This window comes from Molossus molossus, unplaced genomic scaffold, assembly GCF_014108415.1.
Source record: "Molossus molossus isolate mMolMol1 unplaced genomic scaffold, mMolMol1.p scaffold_m16_p_11, whole genome shotgun sequence".
NCBI lineage: Eukaryota > Metazoa > Chordata > Mammalia > Chiroptera > Molossidae > Molossus > Molossus molossus.
In genome coordinates, this window is record NW_023425346.1 from 28,393,922 (window position 1) to 28,415,507 (window position 21,586).

Genomic DNA, 21,586 nt, shown 5'->3' on the forward strand with positions numbered 1-21,586 from the left:
CAACTGTGACAACCCAAACTATGTCTAGACATGATCAAATGCCCCTAGCAGAGAAAATGACCCTGATGGAGAAGCACTGTCCTATGGTTTGGAGTTAGTTTTCTGTTGTTTACCCAAGTTGTACACAGTCCAGGCTCTGTGGTAGCTGCTCAAAGTTATTATTATTTTTTTTAATGAAGAAATACAAGTTCTCTGTACTCCCTGTGTTTTATATAAGTGTTCCCAGGGGGAAAAAAGTTTCAGGGGACTTACAATGTGTTCAACACTGTATTAAGTATTGTGGTTGACCCCTAAAAAGTGCAAAGCTTGATTTCTGTGCTAAAGAAGTTTTTAATCAGGTCTGAGAGAAAAGCTCAATATTGAAAAATATGAGACTAATAGAAGACAGGATTTCTTGGCAATGGACCAAAAGGCAGAGTGGTTGCATTTCAAAATGTATGGCACAAGCTATGGTGATGTTACTGGACTTTTGATTTGATGTTCCCTTGAAGGTTCTAGGACCTATTTTGACATGTGGGCAGTGGTTAAATGCTGGTTTATTAACTCAAAGCTCTCTGCTATGATATATAATAACAAAGAGAACAGAAAGAAAATATTCTGTTTAAACAAAACAGATCACTTTTACATGTGACAGCCAAGCCAAGCTGGGGAGGAGGTGCTGAGTTTGGTGATGTTAGTAACTGAGTGGTAACTGAAGAAGACAAATCTAACCAGGCATGGCGAGTCCATGGCTGACATGTGAGTCTGTACATTTAAAATGGAGATCATACCATGTTTTTCCGCTAACTTTAGACCTTAGCTATTTCGTGATTGTAAAACTTTCCTAACCTTCACAAGTTTCTAGACACATTTATTTTCTTCTATTCCATATAATTCACACAATTCCTACTACCATTGAAAAGACTTAGGTCATATATTTTTGTGTTATCTAAATAACATTAAAAACAAAAGAAGATTTTTTTCACTTTTAACCATTAAAATCCTGGTTGGACAGTTTATATCAACTTTCAATCTCCTGAAATTTTTACTGTGATTAATAATGGATTTTTGGAGGATAAGGTCTGGTCCATTTCTGTAATATCTATTTCATATGATAAAAACATCCAAAAATTATATGACAAATTTTAAATAATCTCATACATTAAATGCAGAGTGGCCTCTTGTTATAACCATAAAATTTAATAAATTCAAAGGACTTCAGAGAAGAGCAAATACTGGACGTTACTATGACCATTCACAAATATCTGGGGCCCCTCTCTCTCAGCCGTGGCAGAATAGCAAATTCCCTACCAGTCTGGAAGTAGGTGTGGCCACATGACATGTTTTTTGCAAATGAAATGTGAGCAGAGTAATAAGTGTTATTCCTGGGCAAAAACTTGGAGTGACTGTGTGTTATTTTCCTTTGCCATTGTGACCAGTGATATTTCAGATACTGGTGGCTCTGCTCTCTCAGTCTTGAGAGGGAATGATGACGGAACAGGAAGGTGACTCCAGCTGACCTGCACAGAACTTAGGGAAGAAAGGAAAAATAAATTTGTTGTTTAAGTAACAATTACAAATACAGGCAACAAATACCAATACAACAAGTATGGCTTGTTTTGTTACCTAAATAGCTAAAATAGATAATATGAAAGGGGGAACAGGTTTTGAAACAATATATTGGGTATGATTTTGAGCAGTTATTAGTATATTAGAGGTATGCAATCAATGGGTAATTTTTGTGCAATCCACTGCTGTAGATCTGTTTTTAAATAACCAAAATGGGGAACTGCATATCAAGATATGTATAGCTATCTAGCTTACAGTAAACAGAGAAGCAAAAATACTGGGCTGCATTAATCAACTTTCAAGAGAACCTCAAAATTAAGATTTAGTAAATTCCAATATTATGTAGGGTCAAGGGAATTTAACATCACCTTTTTTTTTTATTAGATGTGTAGCTGTGGTGTAATTTATTAGATGCATATGTATGCATATCAATTTTGAGGTCTCAGGAGCCAAACTCCATTTAAAACCACAATGACCTTACAATGCCTTTGCTTTATACTGTAATTTCTACACTTTAGCCCTGCTACCTTAGCAGTTAAAGACTACATAATTGGAGTTGTGTATTGTAATAATTCTCCTGGCCTTTTTAACAAGCAATATTTATTGAATCCTATTATATTAAAAATAGTTGGGGAAAGGGCCCCTGGATATGCTATTGAATATCTGTTGCTCTTAAGAAATTTAACATGTAGGTAACACAGACGGTATTTAGGGTGGAAGAGTGAAAAGCAGGTTGTGCTGGGATGATTCTGTACTGATGGGGCTGAGATTTGTGTCCCTGTTTCTCTTTCATTGTGTTGGAAGGTGATAGAGCCAGTTCTGCTGTAACACTTGTTTTGAAAACATGTATTTGTTCCAATGTGAATAAAATATTATAAAATAATTTGCATAATGCAAATTTTGCACTTGCTTATGCTCAAATTTTCTCTGTGAGAAAAATAAGGTGAACATAGAAAATGGATGCGGTAGAACTGAGCGCATGTGGTGTGAGCCCAAACTCCCACATCTAGGTTACGACTTTCTGTCTTATTTCATGAAGCCCTCCTTTTACCCCTTCATGATAACTCATTAGCTAAGCCCTCTGAGGGTCACTTCTGTGGCAAACTTAAGGTCTTGTTCAAGGTAATCTGATATTTACTGTAGTATTTATGTATTTCTTAACCATTTGTCATCTGTAAAATGATGCTGTCATTTTTATTAGAGTTCTACCTTTTTTAATGAGTCACTGACAAAGTTTCTGAGTGCTGTGCCCAACAGCATTTTCCCCATGAGCCTGTTGTGTTTATTGTGTGATTTCTCATAAATCTTATTCTAGCAGAAGTGATTCTACATATGTCTGCTTCTTTTAGTTTAATATCAATAGCAGAGATACTGATGATGTTAAATCTATGATAATACAGGGGATGTAGGGAAGCTGATAACCATGGCCCTAGCCAGTGTTTCACTTGGTAGAAATATTTAAAGTATTTGGAATATTGCATTTATCCCTTTTTTAAAATTGAATTTATTGTGGTGACCTTGGTCAATAAAATTATACAGGGTTCAAGTGTATAGTTTTATAATACTCCATCTGTATCTTGTCTGTGTGTTCACCATCCCAAGTCAGGTCCTCTTCCATCACCATGTATCCCCTTTTACCTTCTTCTACCTCTCCTCACCCCCTTCTCTCTGGCAGTCACCACAGAATTCAGACATGTCTGTAACTATGAGAATAGATTTTGCAAGGAGAACTTGTTTCCTAAATACATAGTCAGTTATCTCATCTGGGAAGGAAAAGGGTTTCTTGGATAATCAGCAAGTTCTCAGTTTAACTTGGCCAATTATCATCACTGTATGTTTTGCATTCAGCATTCAGCAGGAGGTCCAGTGTCCCAACTCATTCATTTATTCTTACTTTTGGCAAATATATGTTAATTTCTGTATATCACGCACTGTTGCAACATGCTGGATATTGTGGCACGAGAACTCAAATCCTTGCCCTCATAGAACTTATATTTCCCATAAAAATGACATACGTGCAATCGCATGAGTAATTAAGGAGCATTAGCAGTAGATTTCTTTTATGTCTCTGGTTTTGAAGTGAGTTGGTGGGTGGCAATCCTTCAGGATTAACTTGTAGTTTTAATGGGACCCTGCCAGACTGGATTTAGGTAGTTTCTTTTAGCGGAGAACGCCAAGACAAGTATTCTGAAGAAAATGTTTTCAGAAAGAATCGCTTGCTTCTGGAACGATCCACAGCCCTAACTAGGCCAGGTCGTAGATGTATGGCCTGGTGCTGTGTTCCCCGGGCCTGTGGTTGAAAACTTCACGAAAAGACTCATTCGGCTTCCAGTGGTTTCTAAATTGAATTAACCAAGCAAATATTTCAACTATTCGCCACCAGTTGGAAACGTTAACTATTCACATTAAACTTTTAAAACCTTTGACAGTGTTTTAGTTCCCAATACAAATTTAGTCGAACTCGTTTAGTTTTAGAGGAAGAGGGTTAACTTTGTTTGTTTCTTCTAAACGTAAACTTGCTCTCTTAGTTAGATTACCCTGGATCCTTCCCAGTCCTCCTGACTCCGCTTTTTCTTCCCGATCTCCTTTTGTTCTGCAGAGGACTCCATGCCCTGGGTGAGGTTCCGAGCTACAGTAGAGGAAGAGGGGGCCTTTGTGGTCTGTTTTGAGCACTATGAATCCAACAAGTTTTACTTTCTTAGAGTGCTATATAGTGATTTTTTTATGTGTCTAAGAAATGGAAACATTTTGTCTCATATAAAAAAGAAATATTTTTATACTGTGCTCCACTCACAGACCACATCAGAGGTATTCTAAGAATAGAATAGATCAAATATATTTTATGGAAATATAATGAGAAAAGGATGTGTTCCCAAAACTCACTCTGAACAAAGGAATGCAGCAGAGTCAGAAATACTTTAATGCTCCTAACAATTTTCTCATGTGAACGGCTGAGGAACGGCCCTGGTTTGAAGAAATCTCCCACTTCTCCCCAGGCTTCCTGAACTTGAGATCAGAACTAGGAAATCTATACATTGTGAAAAAGAAAATGTATGGAAAAAGTGACTTGGGGCATTAACCAAAAAGGCATTGTTTGAAAGAAGAAAACATCAATATGAAACGTTTTGTCATATTTCATTTCATTGATCATATATTTATTTTATGTATTCCAGAGTACTGAAGCTTAGAAGTAACCGAATTTCTGGGGATTCATATTAGATTTGTCAGTCTGCGTTAGAGGGAACTTACTGGGAAGTCAAATAGATTACAATCATTGGCTTTTATCATCCTGTTCTATCATGTATACAAAGAAGAGTAAGACTAAGTACACTGAACATCTATCTTTTCTGAAAAAACAAAATGCATTAAGCCTGAATTTATATTCAAATAATAACATTCTTTTCACAATAATAACCTACAGGTGTTCAAGAAACTATACTTACCCGTTTTATTAAAGTCACCTGACCAGAGGTTAGATTTCTTTCTAATCATATTACATAATGTATTTTAACAATATGTTAGTTTGCTTTTTTAACTTTTCTAGCTATTACACTCACGCACAAGTGTGATTTTCTTGCTTTTCTGAGATTCTGTGTTCCAGATTATATATTCATATTGATTCTTCTGCTGGAGTCAGCGTTGCCACCAAATGTCTGTATTGTCTTGCTGAGTTTATTTTGCTTCACGATTTTTCACTTCTAAGATATTCTAAATAGGGCAATAATATTCAGCCCCCTTTCAACCCTACTTTGTGTTTTCTCAAAAAATATATGCATTCTCAATGGATTACTGTTTATTTACTGTATCGACTATAGTACAATCTGAAGGGACTACAGAGTCCCATGAAGGAAAAGTCATCATATTTGTGCATTAAACACACATATTGAAGTACATATATCTATTTTTTGAAAAACCCAAAATGCATATGCTATCATGGCCCCCAAGGTAGCAATAACATATGCAGAGAAAATTTATGCAGTTCCAGGCTGTGAACAGGATTTCCAAGAGCTACTTCCAGAAAACATTACCCCCTCCTCGTTCTTCAATCTGTCCACTTACTTCACTCTGCAGACCTCCTTCTCTTTCTACATCGACTAGTGAGCTGGATGAGTTGCCTAATTTAGGTTTGCTGCTTGGTGACTACTGAGAAGCAATGAAAATATTTTTAGAAAAGTGTGTGTGTGTGTGTGTGTGTGTGTTCCTGTACATTTTTCTCTCATAAAGAATTTGCAGAGTGGATACACTGCTCAAATATAGGGAGCAGTTTTATTTTATTAAAAAATATATTTTTTCTTTATTGATTTTAGTGAGAGAGGAAGGGAGAGGGAGAGATAGAAACATCAATGGGAAAGTACATTCGATTGGCCACCTCTTACATGCCCCCAACTGGGGATTTGGCCCACAACCTGGGCATGTGCCCTGACCGGGAATCAAACCACCGACCTTTTGGTGCATGGGCCAATACTCAACCCCTGAGTCACACCGGCCGGATGCAGTTTTATTTTAAGAAGACTTGAATAGTGTATTGAGTGCATTTTTGTCAACTTAAAATTTTCTAGTTATTTTCACCTGGGAAAACAAATGGAGACTATATAGCACTTAAAAATAATTTAAACGTTTTTCAAAAGGTAAATTTTAAAACAATCTTTCTTTGTGAAGCCTCCTGAATGAAGAAAGAATACATGCCCTGGAAATATTACTGCTTTCATTATGTAACAGGAAATGCTGCAAGAGAATAAAAATCTTAAGATACAAATAATGCTCATTTTAAAAATATTTATCTTCACTGTTGAAAGGATTACAGATTTCCATCCTTTTTTTCCCCATTGACAGTCTTTTCCCTGTTCCTTCCACCAACCCCCTTTCCACCACCACCCCATTGTTGTCTGTGTCTATTGGTTGGGCATATATGCATATAAGTTCTTTGGTTTATCTCTTCCAGCCTCCCCCCACCCTTTCCCTCTGAGGTTTGTCAGTCTGTTCCCTACCTCAATGTCTCTGGATCTATTTTTATTGACAACTCATTTTGTTCATTATATTCCACAAATAGGTGAGATCATGTGGTACTTGTCTTTCTTTAACTGGCTTATTCCACTTAGCATAATACTCTCCAGGTCCCTCCATGTCATCTCAAAGGATAAGAGATCTTTCTTTCTTACAGCTGCATAGTATTCCACTGTATAAATGTACACAGTTTTTATATTCATTCATCTACTGATGGACACGGGCTGTTTTCAGATCTTAGCTATTGTAAATAGTGATGCTATGAACATATGGGTGCATAAATTCTTCCTGATTGGTGTTTCAGGATTTTTAGGATATATTCCTAAAAGTGGGATTACTGGTCAAATTGCAGTTCAATTTTTAAGCTTTTGAGGAAACGCCACATTGTTTCCCAGAGTGGCTGCACCAGTCTGCATGCCCGTGAGTAGTGTGCTAGAGTTTCCTTTTCTCCACACCTTTGCCAGCACTTATTTGATGATTTGTTGATGGCAGGTATAAGATGATATCTCATAGTTGTTTTAATTTTGATGTCTCTGATGACTAGTGACAATGAGCATTTTTTCATATCTTTCTTGGCCAATTGTATATCCTGTTTGAAGAATTATCTATCTGAACCTCTACCCATTTTTTAATTGGATTGTTGTCTTCCTTTTGTTGACTTGTATGAGTAATTTATGTATTTTGGAAATTAACCCCTTATCTGATGTGTCATTGGCAAATATGTTCTCCAATAGAGTGGGTTCCCTTTTCATTATGATGCTGGATTCTGTTGCCATGCAGAAGCTTTTCAGTTTGATGTAGCCCAATTTATTAATTTTTTCCCTTTGTCTCTCTTTGCCCGAGGCAATATATCCATGAGAATTCTGCTACTTGTGATGTCTGAGATTTTGCTGCCAACATTTTCTTCTAGAATTTTTATGGTGTCATGAGTTACATTTAAGTCTTTTGTCCACGTTCAGTTTATTCTTGTATATGGGTAAGTTGGTGGTCTAGTTTCTTTTTTTTTTTTTTTTTGCATGTACCTGTCCAATTTTCCCAACATCATTTATTGAAGAGACTGTCTTTACTCTTTTGTATGCTCTTTCCCCCTTTACTCTATTGTATGCTCTTGCCCCTTTTGTCAAATATTAATTGAGCAAAATGTCTTTGGTTAATTTCTGTTGTTCTGTGTGCTGTTTCATTGATCTATACACCTGTTTTTGTGCCAGTACCAGGCTGTTTTGATTACAGTGGCTTTGTAATATAATCTGGAGAAAAGATGGCAGTGGGCAGGACCAAAGTGAGGGTGAGTGTGTGAGAGAGTGAGCTAGTGTGTGAGAGTGAGTGGACGTGAAGGTAGACAACCAAACTCGTGCAGTGCAGAGACATGGAGCAGAAGCTTCCTTTGCTGTGGATGGGGAGCAGCTGGCTACTGCAGTAAGTGACTATTTAAGGCACTTCTCCCTGCACCACAGGAAGGTCCCACCATTTTGGAAGATCCCAGGTCTTTCCTGAGAGGAGGCAGTGGGAGTGGCTAGGGCCCAGCAACCTGAGCCCACCAGTGCACCTGGCACCATCAGACCAGTGGACACCCTGTGTCAACACAGACCCATGCACAGTAGTGCAGCTGCCAAGGTGCCAGTTGCAGAAGCCACAATTGGCCGGGAGCCCAGCACCACCCCCCAAAGTAGCATCCCTATCATAGTCGAGATATACCCACAGCAACAGAGGTGAGGGAGCAGATATCCATTCCCAGGCAACAGAAGCACAGACCAGCAGGGAGAACCATCTCCAAGAATTACAGTAAAGGCTGAGCAGAATCTGAGCCCCACTGGGCAGCAACACTCCCCAGCCACCAGAGGCAGGACCTGGGGCTCCATAGGGGTCTGTGCAACATAGCTGCCCACAAGAGTGGTAGGGAACCAGAAATCCAGTAGGGCCTGTGCAATACAGCTGCCCATGGGTTTGGCTGGGAGCTGGGGCTCAAGAGGAGCCTGTGTGACCCAGCTGCCCAAGGTGCAGGAAGGAGTGCAGCTCTAGCAGAGCCTGAGCAATACAATTACAGGTGGCACCAGTAGCCAGCTGTGAACAGTAGCCAGCTGTGAACACAGCTTTAGAGGGGCCCACACAATCCAGCAGCAGCCCCTACCAGGACACACCAATACCAGCCCCCAGTAGTCAATCCTCCAGGATCCACAGCAAGCAAGAGGCAACATGCAACAGAACAGTCTGGGAGGCACAATAGCCTTATTTGATATATAGTGAGCTGCCTACACATCCAAACATTCCTCACCAGGTCTAGAGTTACCAGACGGCTAAAATGGGGAGACAAAACAACAACAACAACAACAACAAAACAACACCCAAAGGAAAGAAAAAGAGGAATCACTAGAAAAGGAACTACAGGAAATGGAAGAAAGCAACTTGTCAAATAAAAAATTCAAAGCAATGATTTTAAGGGTGCTCAAACAATTTGGTGAGAACTACAAGCAACTTAATACGAATTATGAAGAGCTCACTGGGAACTACTTCAGCTTAGAAAGAGGTAGAAGCTATAAATAAAAAGGTAGACACTATGCATAAAAATCAAGAGGAAATAAAGAATGACATCGCTGTTATGAAAAATGTCTTAGAAGGGTTCAATAGTAGATTAGAAGAAGCTGAAGACCAAATCAGCGACTTAGAAGACAGGGTAGAGAACAACACTCAAATAGAGCAGCAAATGAAAAAAAAAAGTTTAAAAAGCAGGAGGAGAGCCCTGGCCGGTTTGGCTCAGCAGTTAGAGCGTCGGCCTGCGGTCCGGAGAGACCCAGGTTCAGTTCCCGCTAAGGGCATGTACCTCGGTTGCAGTTTGTCCCCGGCCCTGGTTGGTCGCGTGGGTGGCAGCCACTCGATGTGTCCCTTTCACGTCGATGTTTCTCTCTCTCTCTCTTCCTCTCTCTCCCTCCCACTCTATCTGTACAAAAAATGGAAAAATGTCCTCGGGTGAGGATAAAAAATAAATAAATTAAAAAGCAGGAGGAGAGTTTAAGGGAGCTGTGGGACAATACAAAATGTAACAACATTTGCATTATAGGGGTACTAAAAGGAGAAGAATCAGAGAAAAGAATAGAGAACCTGTTTGAAGAAATAATGACAGAAAACTTCCCTAAACTGGTGAGGAAAAAAGTTACACAAGTCCAGGAAACACAGAGAGTCCCAAATAAGATGAACCCCAGAAGACCCCCAGCCAGACATATCATAATAAAAATGGCAAACATTAGCCCTGGCCGGTTTTGCTCAGTGGTTAGAGCGTCATCCTGTGGTCCAGAGAGACCTGGGTTCGGTTCCCGCTAAGGGCATGTACCTCGGTTGCAGTTTGTCCCTGGCCCTAGTTGGGTTGTGCGGGTGGCAACCACTCAATGTGTCCCTTTCACATCGATGTTTCTCTCTCTCTCCCCCTCTCACTCTATCTGAACAAAATATGGAAAAACGTCCTCGGGTGAGGATAAAAAAAATGGCAAACATTAAAGACAAAAAAAAATCTAAAAGGAAGCAAGAGAGAGACAGAAAATTACTTATAAGGGAGCTCCCTTTAGACTGTCAGTTGATTTATTAATAGAAACGCTGCAGGCCAGAAAGTTGTGGTATGAAGTGTACTAAGTAATGCAAGGGAAAGATCTGAATCCAAGACTACTGTATCCAGCAAGGCTATCATTCAAAACTGAAGGCAAAATAAAAAGCTTCACAGATTAAAAAAAAGCTGAAGGAATTTACTACCGCCAAACCAGCACTGCAAGAAATGCTGAAGGGACTGTTATAAGAAACAGAGAGAGAGAGAGAGAGAGAGAGAGAGAGAGAGAGAGGAATACAGGCATAAAATTAAAATGGCAAGTAATAAGTACCTATCAATAATTACCTTAAATGTAAATGGCTTAAATGCTCCAATCAAAATACATAGGGTAGCTGATTGGATAAGAAAGCATTACCCATACATATGCTGTCAACAAGAGACCCACCTCACAACAAAAGACTCACACAGGATGAAAGTGGAGGGATGGGAAAAAAATTTTCCAAAAAATGTAAATGGAAAAAAATCTGGTGTAGCATAGCAATACTCATATCTGACAAGATAGACTTCAAAACACGGGCCATAATGAAAGACAGAGAAGGTTACTACATACTATTAAAAGGATCAATTCAAAAAGAGGATACAACCCTGGTAAACATATATGGACCAAATACGGGGGCACCAAAATATATTAAAAATCTTCTGAAGGATATCAAGGGAGAGATCAAGAGCAACACGATCATAGTGGGTGGCTTTAACACACCAATGGATAGATCTTCTAGACAAAAAATTTACAAAACATAGAGCCCTTAGAGACAAACTAGATTCATTGGACTTCATTGATATGTACAGAACATTTCACTCCAAAGCTTCAGAATATACATTCTTCTCAAGTGCTCATGGGTCACTCTCAAAGACAGACCACATATTAGGACACAAAGCAAGTCTCTACAAATTAAAAAAAATTGAAATCATATAAAGCATCTTCTCAGATCACAGTAGCAGGAAACTAGAACACAATTACAATAAAAGATACAAAAACATTCAAACACGTGGGGGGCTAAATAGCATGTTATTAAACAATGAATGGATTACTAATGAGATCAAGATGAAAAAACTTCCTGGAAACCAATTAAAAGGAATACACAAAATGACAAAATATATGGGACACAGCGAAAGCAGTCCTGAGAGGGACGTTCATAACACTACAGGCCTACCTCAAAAACAAGAAAAAGTCCTAATTGACTTTTTAACCCTACAAATTAAATAATTAGAAAGTAAACAAAAAGAAAAACCCAGAACTAGTAAGAGGAAGGAAATAATAAAGGTCAGAGCAGAAATAAACAACATAAAGACTAAAAAAACAATTCAAAAGATCAATGAAACAACAAGCTGGTACTTTGCAAAGATACACAAGATCGATGGACCTTTAGCCAGACTCACCAAGAAACAAAAAGAGAGAAACCAAATAAACAAAATCAGAAATGAAAGAGGAGAAGTAACAACTGACACCACAGAAATACAAAGGATCATTGAAACATACTATGAACAATTATACGCCAACAAATTGGACAATCTAGGAGAAATGGACAAATTTCTAGAAACACACAGCCTCCCAAAACTGAACCTGGAAGAGAGAGAAAACTTGAACAGACTAATAACAACAAAGAAAATGAAGATGTAATTAAGAAACTCCCAGCAAACAAAAGCCCAGGCACGGATGGCGTCACAAGGGAGTTTTACCGAACATTCAAAGAAGCTCTAATACCTGTTCTTCTCAAACTATTGCAAAAAAAATCCAACGTGACAGAACACTTCCAAACTCATTTTATGAGGCCAGCATAATCCTAATTTCAAAACTGGATAAACACACTATAAAGAAAGAAAACTGCAGGCCAATATCCCTGATGACCACGGATGCCAAAATCATTAACAAAATATTAGCAAATCAAATCCAGCAATGCATCAAAAAATTATTCATTATGACTAAGTGGGTTTCATCCAGGCATGCAAGGATGATACAATATTCGCAAATCAATAAATGTGATACACCACATAAACAAAAGGAAAGATAAAAACCATATGATCATATCAATAGATGTTGAAAAAGCATTTGACAAATTCCAGCACCCATTTCTGATAAAAACGCTCAGCAATGTGGGAATAGAGGGATCATATCTCAACATAATAAAGGCCATATATGACAAACCTACAGCCAACATCATACTCAATGGTCAAAAACTAAAAGCATCCCCCTTAAATACGGGAATAAGACAGGTGCCTGTTTTCGTCACTCTTATTCAACATAGTACTGAAGTCTTAGCCACACCAATTATACATGAAGAAAAAATAAAAGGGGTGCAAATTGGAATAGAGGAAGTGAAACTGTTATTATTTGCAGATGACATGATATTGTACATAGAAAACCCTAAAGACTCCATCAAAAATCTACTAGAGTTAATAAATGAATTTGGCAAAGTAGCAGGATACAAAATTAACATCAAAAAATTGACAGCATTCTTATACACCAATGATGAAATCACAGAAAGAGAAACTAAAATAAAATCTCATTTACCATCGCAGCAAAAAAACTAAAATACTTAGGAATAAACTTAAGCAAAGAAATAAAGAACCTCTTTACAGAAAACTACAGATCATTAATAAAAGAAATAGAGGAAGATATAAAAAAGTGGAAGTGCATACCTTGTTCATGGATTGGAAGAATTAACATTATTAAAATGTTTATACTACCCAAAGCAATCTATAGATTCAATGCAATCTCCATCAAAATATCAATGACATATTTCACAGAACTGGAACAAACACTCTAAAAGTTTATATGGAATCAAAAAGGATCCACAGCAATCTTGAAAAAAAAAAAAAAGAAGAACAAAGTAGGAGGGATCACATTACCAGATATCAGATTATACTACAAAACCACTGTAATCAAAACAGCCTGGTACTGGCACAAGAACAGGCAGATAGATCAATGGAACAGAATAAATAATCCAAAAATTGACCCAAGACAATATGCTTAATTAATATTTGACAAAGGTGGTAAGAATATACAGTGGAGTCAAGACAGTCTCTTCAATAAATTGTGTTGGGAAAATTAGACAGCTATTTGCAAAAAAATGAAGCTGGACCACCAACTTATACCATACACAAGAATAAACTCAAAATGGATGAAAGACTTAAATGTACCTCATGAATCCATAAAAATTCTAGAAGAAATTGTAGGCAACAAAATTTCAGACATATTACACAGCAGAATTTTCACGGATACAACACCTAAGGCAAGAGAACAAAGGAAAAAATGAACACATGGGACTACATCAAACTAAAAAGCTTCTGCAAAGCAGAAGAAACAATCATCAAAATGGAAAGGGAACCCACCATATAGGAGACCATAATTGCCAATGATGCATCAGATACGGGATTAATTTCCAAAATATATAGAGTACTCATACAACCCAACAAAAGGAAGACAAATAATCCAATTAAAAATGGGCACCGGACCTAAATAGTCACCTCACTGTACAGGACATACAAATGGCCAAGAGACACATGAAAAAATTCTCAACGTCATTAATCATCAGAGAGATGCAAATTAAAACAACTATGAGGTATCACTCCACACCTGTCAGAATGGCCGCCATCAACAAATCATCAAACAAGTGTTGGTGAGGGTGTGGAGAAAAGGGGACTCTACTACACTGCTGGTGGGAATGCAGACTGGTGCAGCCACTGTGAAAAACACTATGGTGTTACCTCAAAAAGTTGAAAATTGAACTGCCATTTGACCCAGTGATCCCACTTCTAGGAATATACCCTAAGAAGCCTGAAACACCAATCAGAAAGAATATATGTACCTCTATGTTCATAGCAGCATTATTTACAATAGCTAAGATCTGGAAACAACCCAAGTGTCCATCAGTAGATGAGTGGATAAAAAAGTGGTGGTACATGTACACAATGGAATACTATGCAACTGTAAGAAAGAAAGATCTCTTATCATTTGAAATGACATGAAGGGACCTGGAGAGTATTATGCTAAGCAAAACAAGCCAAGAAGAGAAAGACAAATATCACATGATCTCACTTATTTGTGGAATATAATGAACTAAACAAACTGATGAACAAAATTAACCCAGAGACATAGAGGTGGAATACAGACTGACAAACCTCAGAAGAGGGGGTACTGGGGGTAAAGAAATAAACCACAGAACATATGCATGTATGCGTAACCAATGGACATAGACAACAAAGCTAGGGATGGGGCACGGGGGAGATGGGGAAGAGGGTGTCAATGGGGGAAAAAGGAGAAACATTTGTAACAAAAACAAATTAATAAAAATAATTTAAAGAAATAAATAGCCACATACGGTGGATAAAAATATATATATATATATATGATCTGATACCTGGAATTGTGATCCTTCCAACTTTGTTTCTTTTTCAAGATAGCTATGGCTATTTGGGGTCTTTTTTGGTTCCATATAAACTTTTGGAGTATTTGTTCTAGATTTGTGAGGTATGCCATTGGTATTTTAATAGGGATTGCATTGAATATATATATTGTTTGGGTAGTGTGGACATTTTAATGATGTTGATTATTCCAATCTATGAACGTGGTGTATTTTTTCACTTTTTAAAAATATCTTCTTCTATTTCTTTTTTCAATGTCTTGTAGTTTTCTGAGAACAGGTCTTTTACCCCATGGTTAAGTTTATTTCTAGGTATCTTAATGTTTTTGTTGCAGTGGTAAATGGGGTTGATTTTAGTTTCTTACTCTGATTTTTTTTTTATTATTGATGTATAAAATGCCATTGACTTCTGGATATTAAATTTTTATCTTTCTACTTTGCTGAATTCATTTATTAAATATAATAGTTTTGGGGGGGCATCTTTAGTATTTTCTATGTACGATATCATGTCATGTGTGAATAATGACAGATTCACTTCCTCCTTTCCAATTTGGAGGCCTTTATTTTTACTTCTTGTCTGATAACTGTGGGTAGGACTTTCAATATTATGGTAAATAAGAGTGGCAAAAGCAAATATCCCTGTCTTGTTCCTATTCTTAAGGGAAATACTTTTAGTTTTTGCCCATTGAGTATGATGTTGGCTGTAGGTTTGTCCTATATGGCCTTTATTACGTTGGGATATGATTTTTCTATTTCTACTTTGTTGAGAGTTTTGATCAAAAAAGGGTGCTGGATTTTGTCAAATGCTTTTAAGCATCTATTAATATGCTCATATGATTTTTGTCTTTCATTTTGTTTATGTGGTGTATCACATTTATTGATTTGAGAATATTGTACCAGTCTTGTATCTCTGGGATAAATCCTACTTGGTCGTGGTAATTTTTTTAATATATTGCTGGATCAGATTTGTTAATATTTTGTTGAGGATTTTGGCATCTATGCTTATCAGGAACATTGGCCTGTAAATTTTTTTTTTTTTTTTTGTATTATCTTTATCAGGTTTTGGAATTAGGGTTATGCTGGCCTCTTAAATAGAGCTAGGAAGACTTTCTTCCTCTTGAATTTTTTGGACTACTTTAAAGAGAATAGTTGTTATTTCTTCTTGGAATGTTTGGTAAAACTCCCCTTTGAAGCTGGCTGGACCAGGTCTTTTGTTTGCTGTGAGTTTATTGATTACCGCTTCTATTTCCTTAGTTGTTATTGGTCTGTTTAGGTTTTCTGTCTCTTCTTGTTTGCATTTTGGAAGACTGATTATGCTCAGTTTTGAATGACATACATTCTCAATGATTATGAAATAATGTTTAAAATATTATATGCTAATACTACTTTACACCATTTAATGTTTATTAGTATATTTATATTTTATATGTACATATATACTTTATATATGCTTATGTGTTATAAGCATATGTTAATTATAATTTTTAACAGAATATTATAAATATTACATTACATATTATTCTTATCTGAAACATGCTGACTGCACTAAAATTCTATTATTGAGATCTTCTCCCCTAATATCTGATAAACTATGAGGAAGTATTGGCGTTGAAATATGACCAAATGGAAAAGTAGATAGGATTTATGAGGTCTTGAAATCTCAGTTTACTTGTATTGTTTTGTCTTCTGCTTCAGTTTTTTTCTATAAATAAAATGGACATGAATTAAAGAATGTACATTTAAGTTTCATTTCATTAATGTTATAAATTAAAAAATAATTTTGTCCGTGATAAGGTAGCCCATTCTAGTTTCCATGATGCTAACTCAGTAATAATATAAAAATGGAGTTGAATTTGCCATTTTATAATTTTCACACTTTGGCTTATTTTAACATATAGATTTTTCTCCAGTCTCATTTGTTTACTCACCTTGGAGTAGACACAATACCTGTGCACTACCCGCCCAGGACTTCCATGGTCTGGCTTCTGCTGTTTCCCAGGCAGCCTCTCACATGTTCTTACTGACTGGCTCCGTCTCAGCTACACTGGTCTTGTTAGTTCCCCTCCAATGTGCCAGGCAATATCCATCTGGAAGTAAAGCATTCACTCACGTGTTTCTCCTGCCTGAAACATTCTTCCCAAGCTCTTCCTCTGGCTCATTTCCTTACTTTCTTCCGTTCTTTGATTAAATATTACCTCTTGGCAAAGCCAACAGTTATCACAGTATTGATGCTTTAACCTGTCATTCCATCCTCTTCCCAACATCGCTCCTTGGATCCCCTTTAATAATTTAATTTTTTTGTCCCATAGTGCTTATTACCTTTTAATATACTAGATAATTTATCTGTTTATTATATTTATTGTCTGTCTTTCCTTAAAAAATTCAAGCTACATGAGACAGAGGTCATTGTCTGTTTTTGCTTGTTAATATATCCAACTGCCCAGATTTGTGCCTGGTGTGATACACTCAGTTATGTTCATTGAATAAATTAAACGAATAAATTAATGAATAAAAAATACAAGATGGTTCCTTTCAGTGATTGTAATAACTTCCAAACTCTTCTTGTAACAATTTCTTTTTTCTGAATATGCTCCATTTTATTGGCATTTCTATAAAAACAGTATTCGACAGATTCCTTAGTATAGTCTGATTAATTTGTAATATAAAAGGCAAATCTCTTCCATGATTTTGGGCACTATACTTCCAATGATTTTGTTTTGAGGCAATCATGTCATACTATTGACGCACAGGGAAATTATAATTAACTAGAACACTGAAATATACTTTTATATGAGCTGGCCTTAAGTTTCATATTCCCTGTTCTGTACTTGTATAGTTAGTTTTATAGATGTAAATGTTGGAATTAGCATTTATTCATTTTACAGTAGATTTCGTTATAGCTGACATAATTATTACAGGTTATTGAGATCTTTGCCTCCTCCATTCATCTAGTTATTGAGTAAACATTAATTCAATATCTACCTTGTATTATGCATAGAAGATATACAACAAAGAGCATGAAAAAAGGATGCTGGCAGCTCTGCTGGAACTTATAATTATTGCAGAGGGGCAGGCATTAAAATATAATCACAATGCAAAATAGGAACCATGCCAGGAGGTTGCCCACCTTGACAATGTGTAACAGGGGTTTTGATCTCTGAGAAATTACAATTGCTTTCTAAAAATATGTTTTCATTAATTTTAGAGAGAGAGGCTGGGAGAGGGAGAGAGAGAGAGAAATATTGATTGGCTACATCCTGCACACGCCCTACTGGGGATTGAGCCCCCAGCCCACAACCTGGTCATGTGCCCTAATCGGGAATCAAACCTACCACCATTTGGTGCATGGGCCAATGCTCAACCAACTGAGGCACACCAGCCAGGGCAACTGCAATTGGTCTGAGATCTTAAAGATGAATTAACTCATGAAAAAAATGAAAGAAGTTTCCTTGTAGAGGTGACAGCATGGAGAAAAGTCTTATGGCATGCAGCAGCATGCTGCATATAAGGGCCTGAAAGAAGACCAAGGTATCTAAAGCAAAGGATGTGCAGGAATGTGAAGTGAGATGAGTTGAGGCGGGAAGGGACTTGATCTCGCAGGACCATAAAGCCTGGGTTAATGAGTTTGTGATACGTGCTCTTACCTGTCTGATATTTAGAGGTCCCCAGAGGCAAAAGTTATTTTGTTCACTGCATCAGAAAGTGATGTAGTTGAGTTTTAGCTTTCTCATAGAACTTAGATATTCTATGTAAGATTTATTTCAGTTAAGACACTATCACAGTCATCAAGTATATGGACCCAAGGGAATAAGAAGATGGAGGCTGGGAAAAGTCTGGTAATAAACAGTTCTCCTTTATCACCTCTGAAGATAGTGCAGTGGGGAGTATTGTAAAATGCAGTGGGAAGTTGAGTGGAGCCTGGAAGCAGAACATTTTTTTCTCCCTATCTTGGCTTAGATTTATAGGGTCAGGAAGAAGAGTTGTTACAAAACTTCCATTTAAAATTGGATGCTCCCTTGAAAATTCAGAGTTCAAGCCTTTTTTGTTGTTGTTTTACTTTTCTCAGCATCTTGCATGTAAAGGGCAAATATAAAGAATGTCAAACAAATGACAAATACTAATTAGATATTAATTTAATTCAACCTGAATGTACTGTTTCAATATCCCAGAGTACAAGTCTGGTAATAATTTTCTTATTTTGGAATATCACTCCACCCACACTTGCTTATTAGCAGGAAATCTACTTTGGGGAAAGGTCTCCTTCTGCTTCCTGAATTGTTCAAGAACCCCATGGGGGTTGGCTAATAGGAAAGTGATGTGGTTTAGGTGTCCTGTTTCTCAAAGCTTGATGCTGGGAAAAGAGGAAAGTCTGACGTCTATCTGCCATTTGGTTAGTTCCCATTTGTCACAGTCCCTCCCCAGCCCACAGTGGTGTCACATGCTGGGGTTCCAGAGCCATAGTTGTCACACTCCACAGGTGTATATAGCCCCAGGCAATGTTTACCATACCCAAACTCCATACTATAGAAAAGGGGAAATGAAGAACTTTCGGTCTTCTCCCCACACTTACAGTCTGTACTTCTGATGTCCCTGAGACCTTCTTATAATGCTGGAATCACCAGCCTAAACCTCTGCTTTGTTCCCGGAGACATCTCCACTGTGGTTATTAGCATAACTTTCTGTCTATAAGTGTTGGTCCCAGCTACCTTGTTCTCCACTGCCAACTTTCTTCAGCTCTGGGTCTTCAGAAACTGAAGTCAGGTTCTCCCAAGCCCCACTTGATGATCCATGATCTGCTTCTGCTGTTCATTCCCCTACCATGCCAAGAGGCTGCTGTATTTAAGCTACCCAAAGAAAGAAGATGTTTTCTTAAACCTTTCTCATATATTTTCAGAATGAAGGGAAGCCCTTCAAAGGACCCTGAAAAGCTTAAAATCTACTTTATGTTGATACACTGAAGGCTGGCCTTGTTACTGGGAATGAAGTTTCAGGTTTGGCTAACTGATTTTATCAACTCAAAGGAACAATTGCCAGTTAGAAATAAGAATGCATGAGGGCAAGGATTTTTATATCCAGTATACAGTGCTATATCTTCAGAAGCTAGAAGAGTCTGATATATAGTAGGTGTGCACTTATCTTTGAGGTTAATAACTGAATCAACTATCATTTCTGGTTAAATTGATTAGTTCCTTACAGCATTGTGGGTACAAAGTACCTCATCAAGAAGAACAAAGGTTGATATGTTGGCTCAAAGATTTAACTGAAGCTTGCTACAAATTTGGAGTAGGAAAGAAATGGAGAAGGTATGATGATAAAAATGGGGCGAGAGACTGAGACAAAGAACTAAACTTCTTATCAGAAGCAGATTGCAATAAAATTTATAATCCTCTAGTTAAATAAATGAGGAAAGTTTTCATGTTAACATGAAGAAAATCATTTCTTTCCAACTCTTCATACCCATAGAAACATTCTCATTACATTATTCATATCCATACAAATAGCTTCAAAATATTCATATGCATTATATATATAAAAAATACATACACATATAATGTGTGTCTTTCATATAAAGGCGTACATTTTATTTTATTTTTAACAAAATTATCTTTATTTTTGAATAGTTTACAGGTGTCTCCCCATTTTCCCCCCTTGACCACCTCCACTCCACTCCCATCACTGCTCACCCCCCACCACCCAGGGCTTTACCACACTGTTTTCTGTGTCCATGTGCTATGCATATATGCATATAAATTATTTTGTTAATCTCTTCCTGCCTTGCTTCCCACCTTTCCTCTGAGATTTGTCAGCCTGTTCCATGCTTCCATGTTTTTGGATCTATTTTGGTCCTTAGATTCCACATATAAGTGAGATCATGTGATACTTGTTTTTCCTTGACTGGCATATTTTGCTTAGTGTAATGCTGTCCAGATCCCTCCATGCTGTTCCAAAGTGTAATAGATCCTTCTTTTTTAGAGCTGAATAGTATTCCATTGTGTAAATGTACCACAGCTTTTTTATCCGCTCATCTACTGATGGACACTTGGGCAGTTTCCAGATCTTAGCTCTTGTGCTGCTATAAACATGGGAGTGCATATATTCTTTCTGATTGGTGACTCAGGATTCTTAGGATACACTCCTAGAAGTGACATCACTGGGTCAAATGGCAGTTCCATCTTTACTTTTTTGAGAAAACTCCATATTGTTTTCCATAGTGGCTGCACCCATCTGCATTCCCACCAGCAGTGTACTAGAGTCCCTTTTTCTCTACATCCTCGCCAGCACTTGTTGTTTGTTCACTGATTAATGGTAGCCATTCTGGCAGGTGTGAGGTGATACCTCACTGTTGTTTTAATTTGCATCTTTCTGATTACCAGTGACTTGGAGCATTTTTTTATATGTCTCTTGGACATCTGTATGTCCTCTTTGGGTCTATTTAGGTCCCTTGCCCATTTTGTAATTGGATTGTCTTCCTTTTGTTAAGCTGTATAAGTTTTTTATATATTTTGGAAATTAACCCCTTATCAGATGTATCAGTGGCAAATATGTTCTCCCATACAGTGGGATCCCTTTTTGTTGATGGTTTCTTTTGTAGGTCAGTTGGGAGAGCGTTAGACTGAAAAGTATATATTTTAAAAAGCAATTAAAGGTTAAAATTAAGAATAAAAATAAAAATTTGGTAAAATAACTTGAAAAATGTCACTTTATTATTTCCTCTACAAAAAACAATAATGTCATATATGTGATTTTTATTACACAGAATATGAGACATAATTAGGTCATTTGTATCTTGATCTCCAAAAAGGTGTCCTGGTCTGTAGGGTACATAGAAGAGAATTAAAACAAAAAAATACCTACCTAATAATATTTTTGTGCACCACACCAAACATTGGGAACCTAATATAAACTACTACAATCTCTCATTTAAAAGATTACATCCTCCATATTATATTTTAGTACTTTTGTTTCCTTCAGTTTAAAACCATATTTACTTATAGAAAGGTACAATAATGTAAATTCACTTTTGTTTGTCACATAAATTTAAATCCCATCATGAGAGTAAGGTTGGTACAGACTGAAT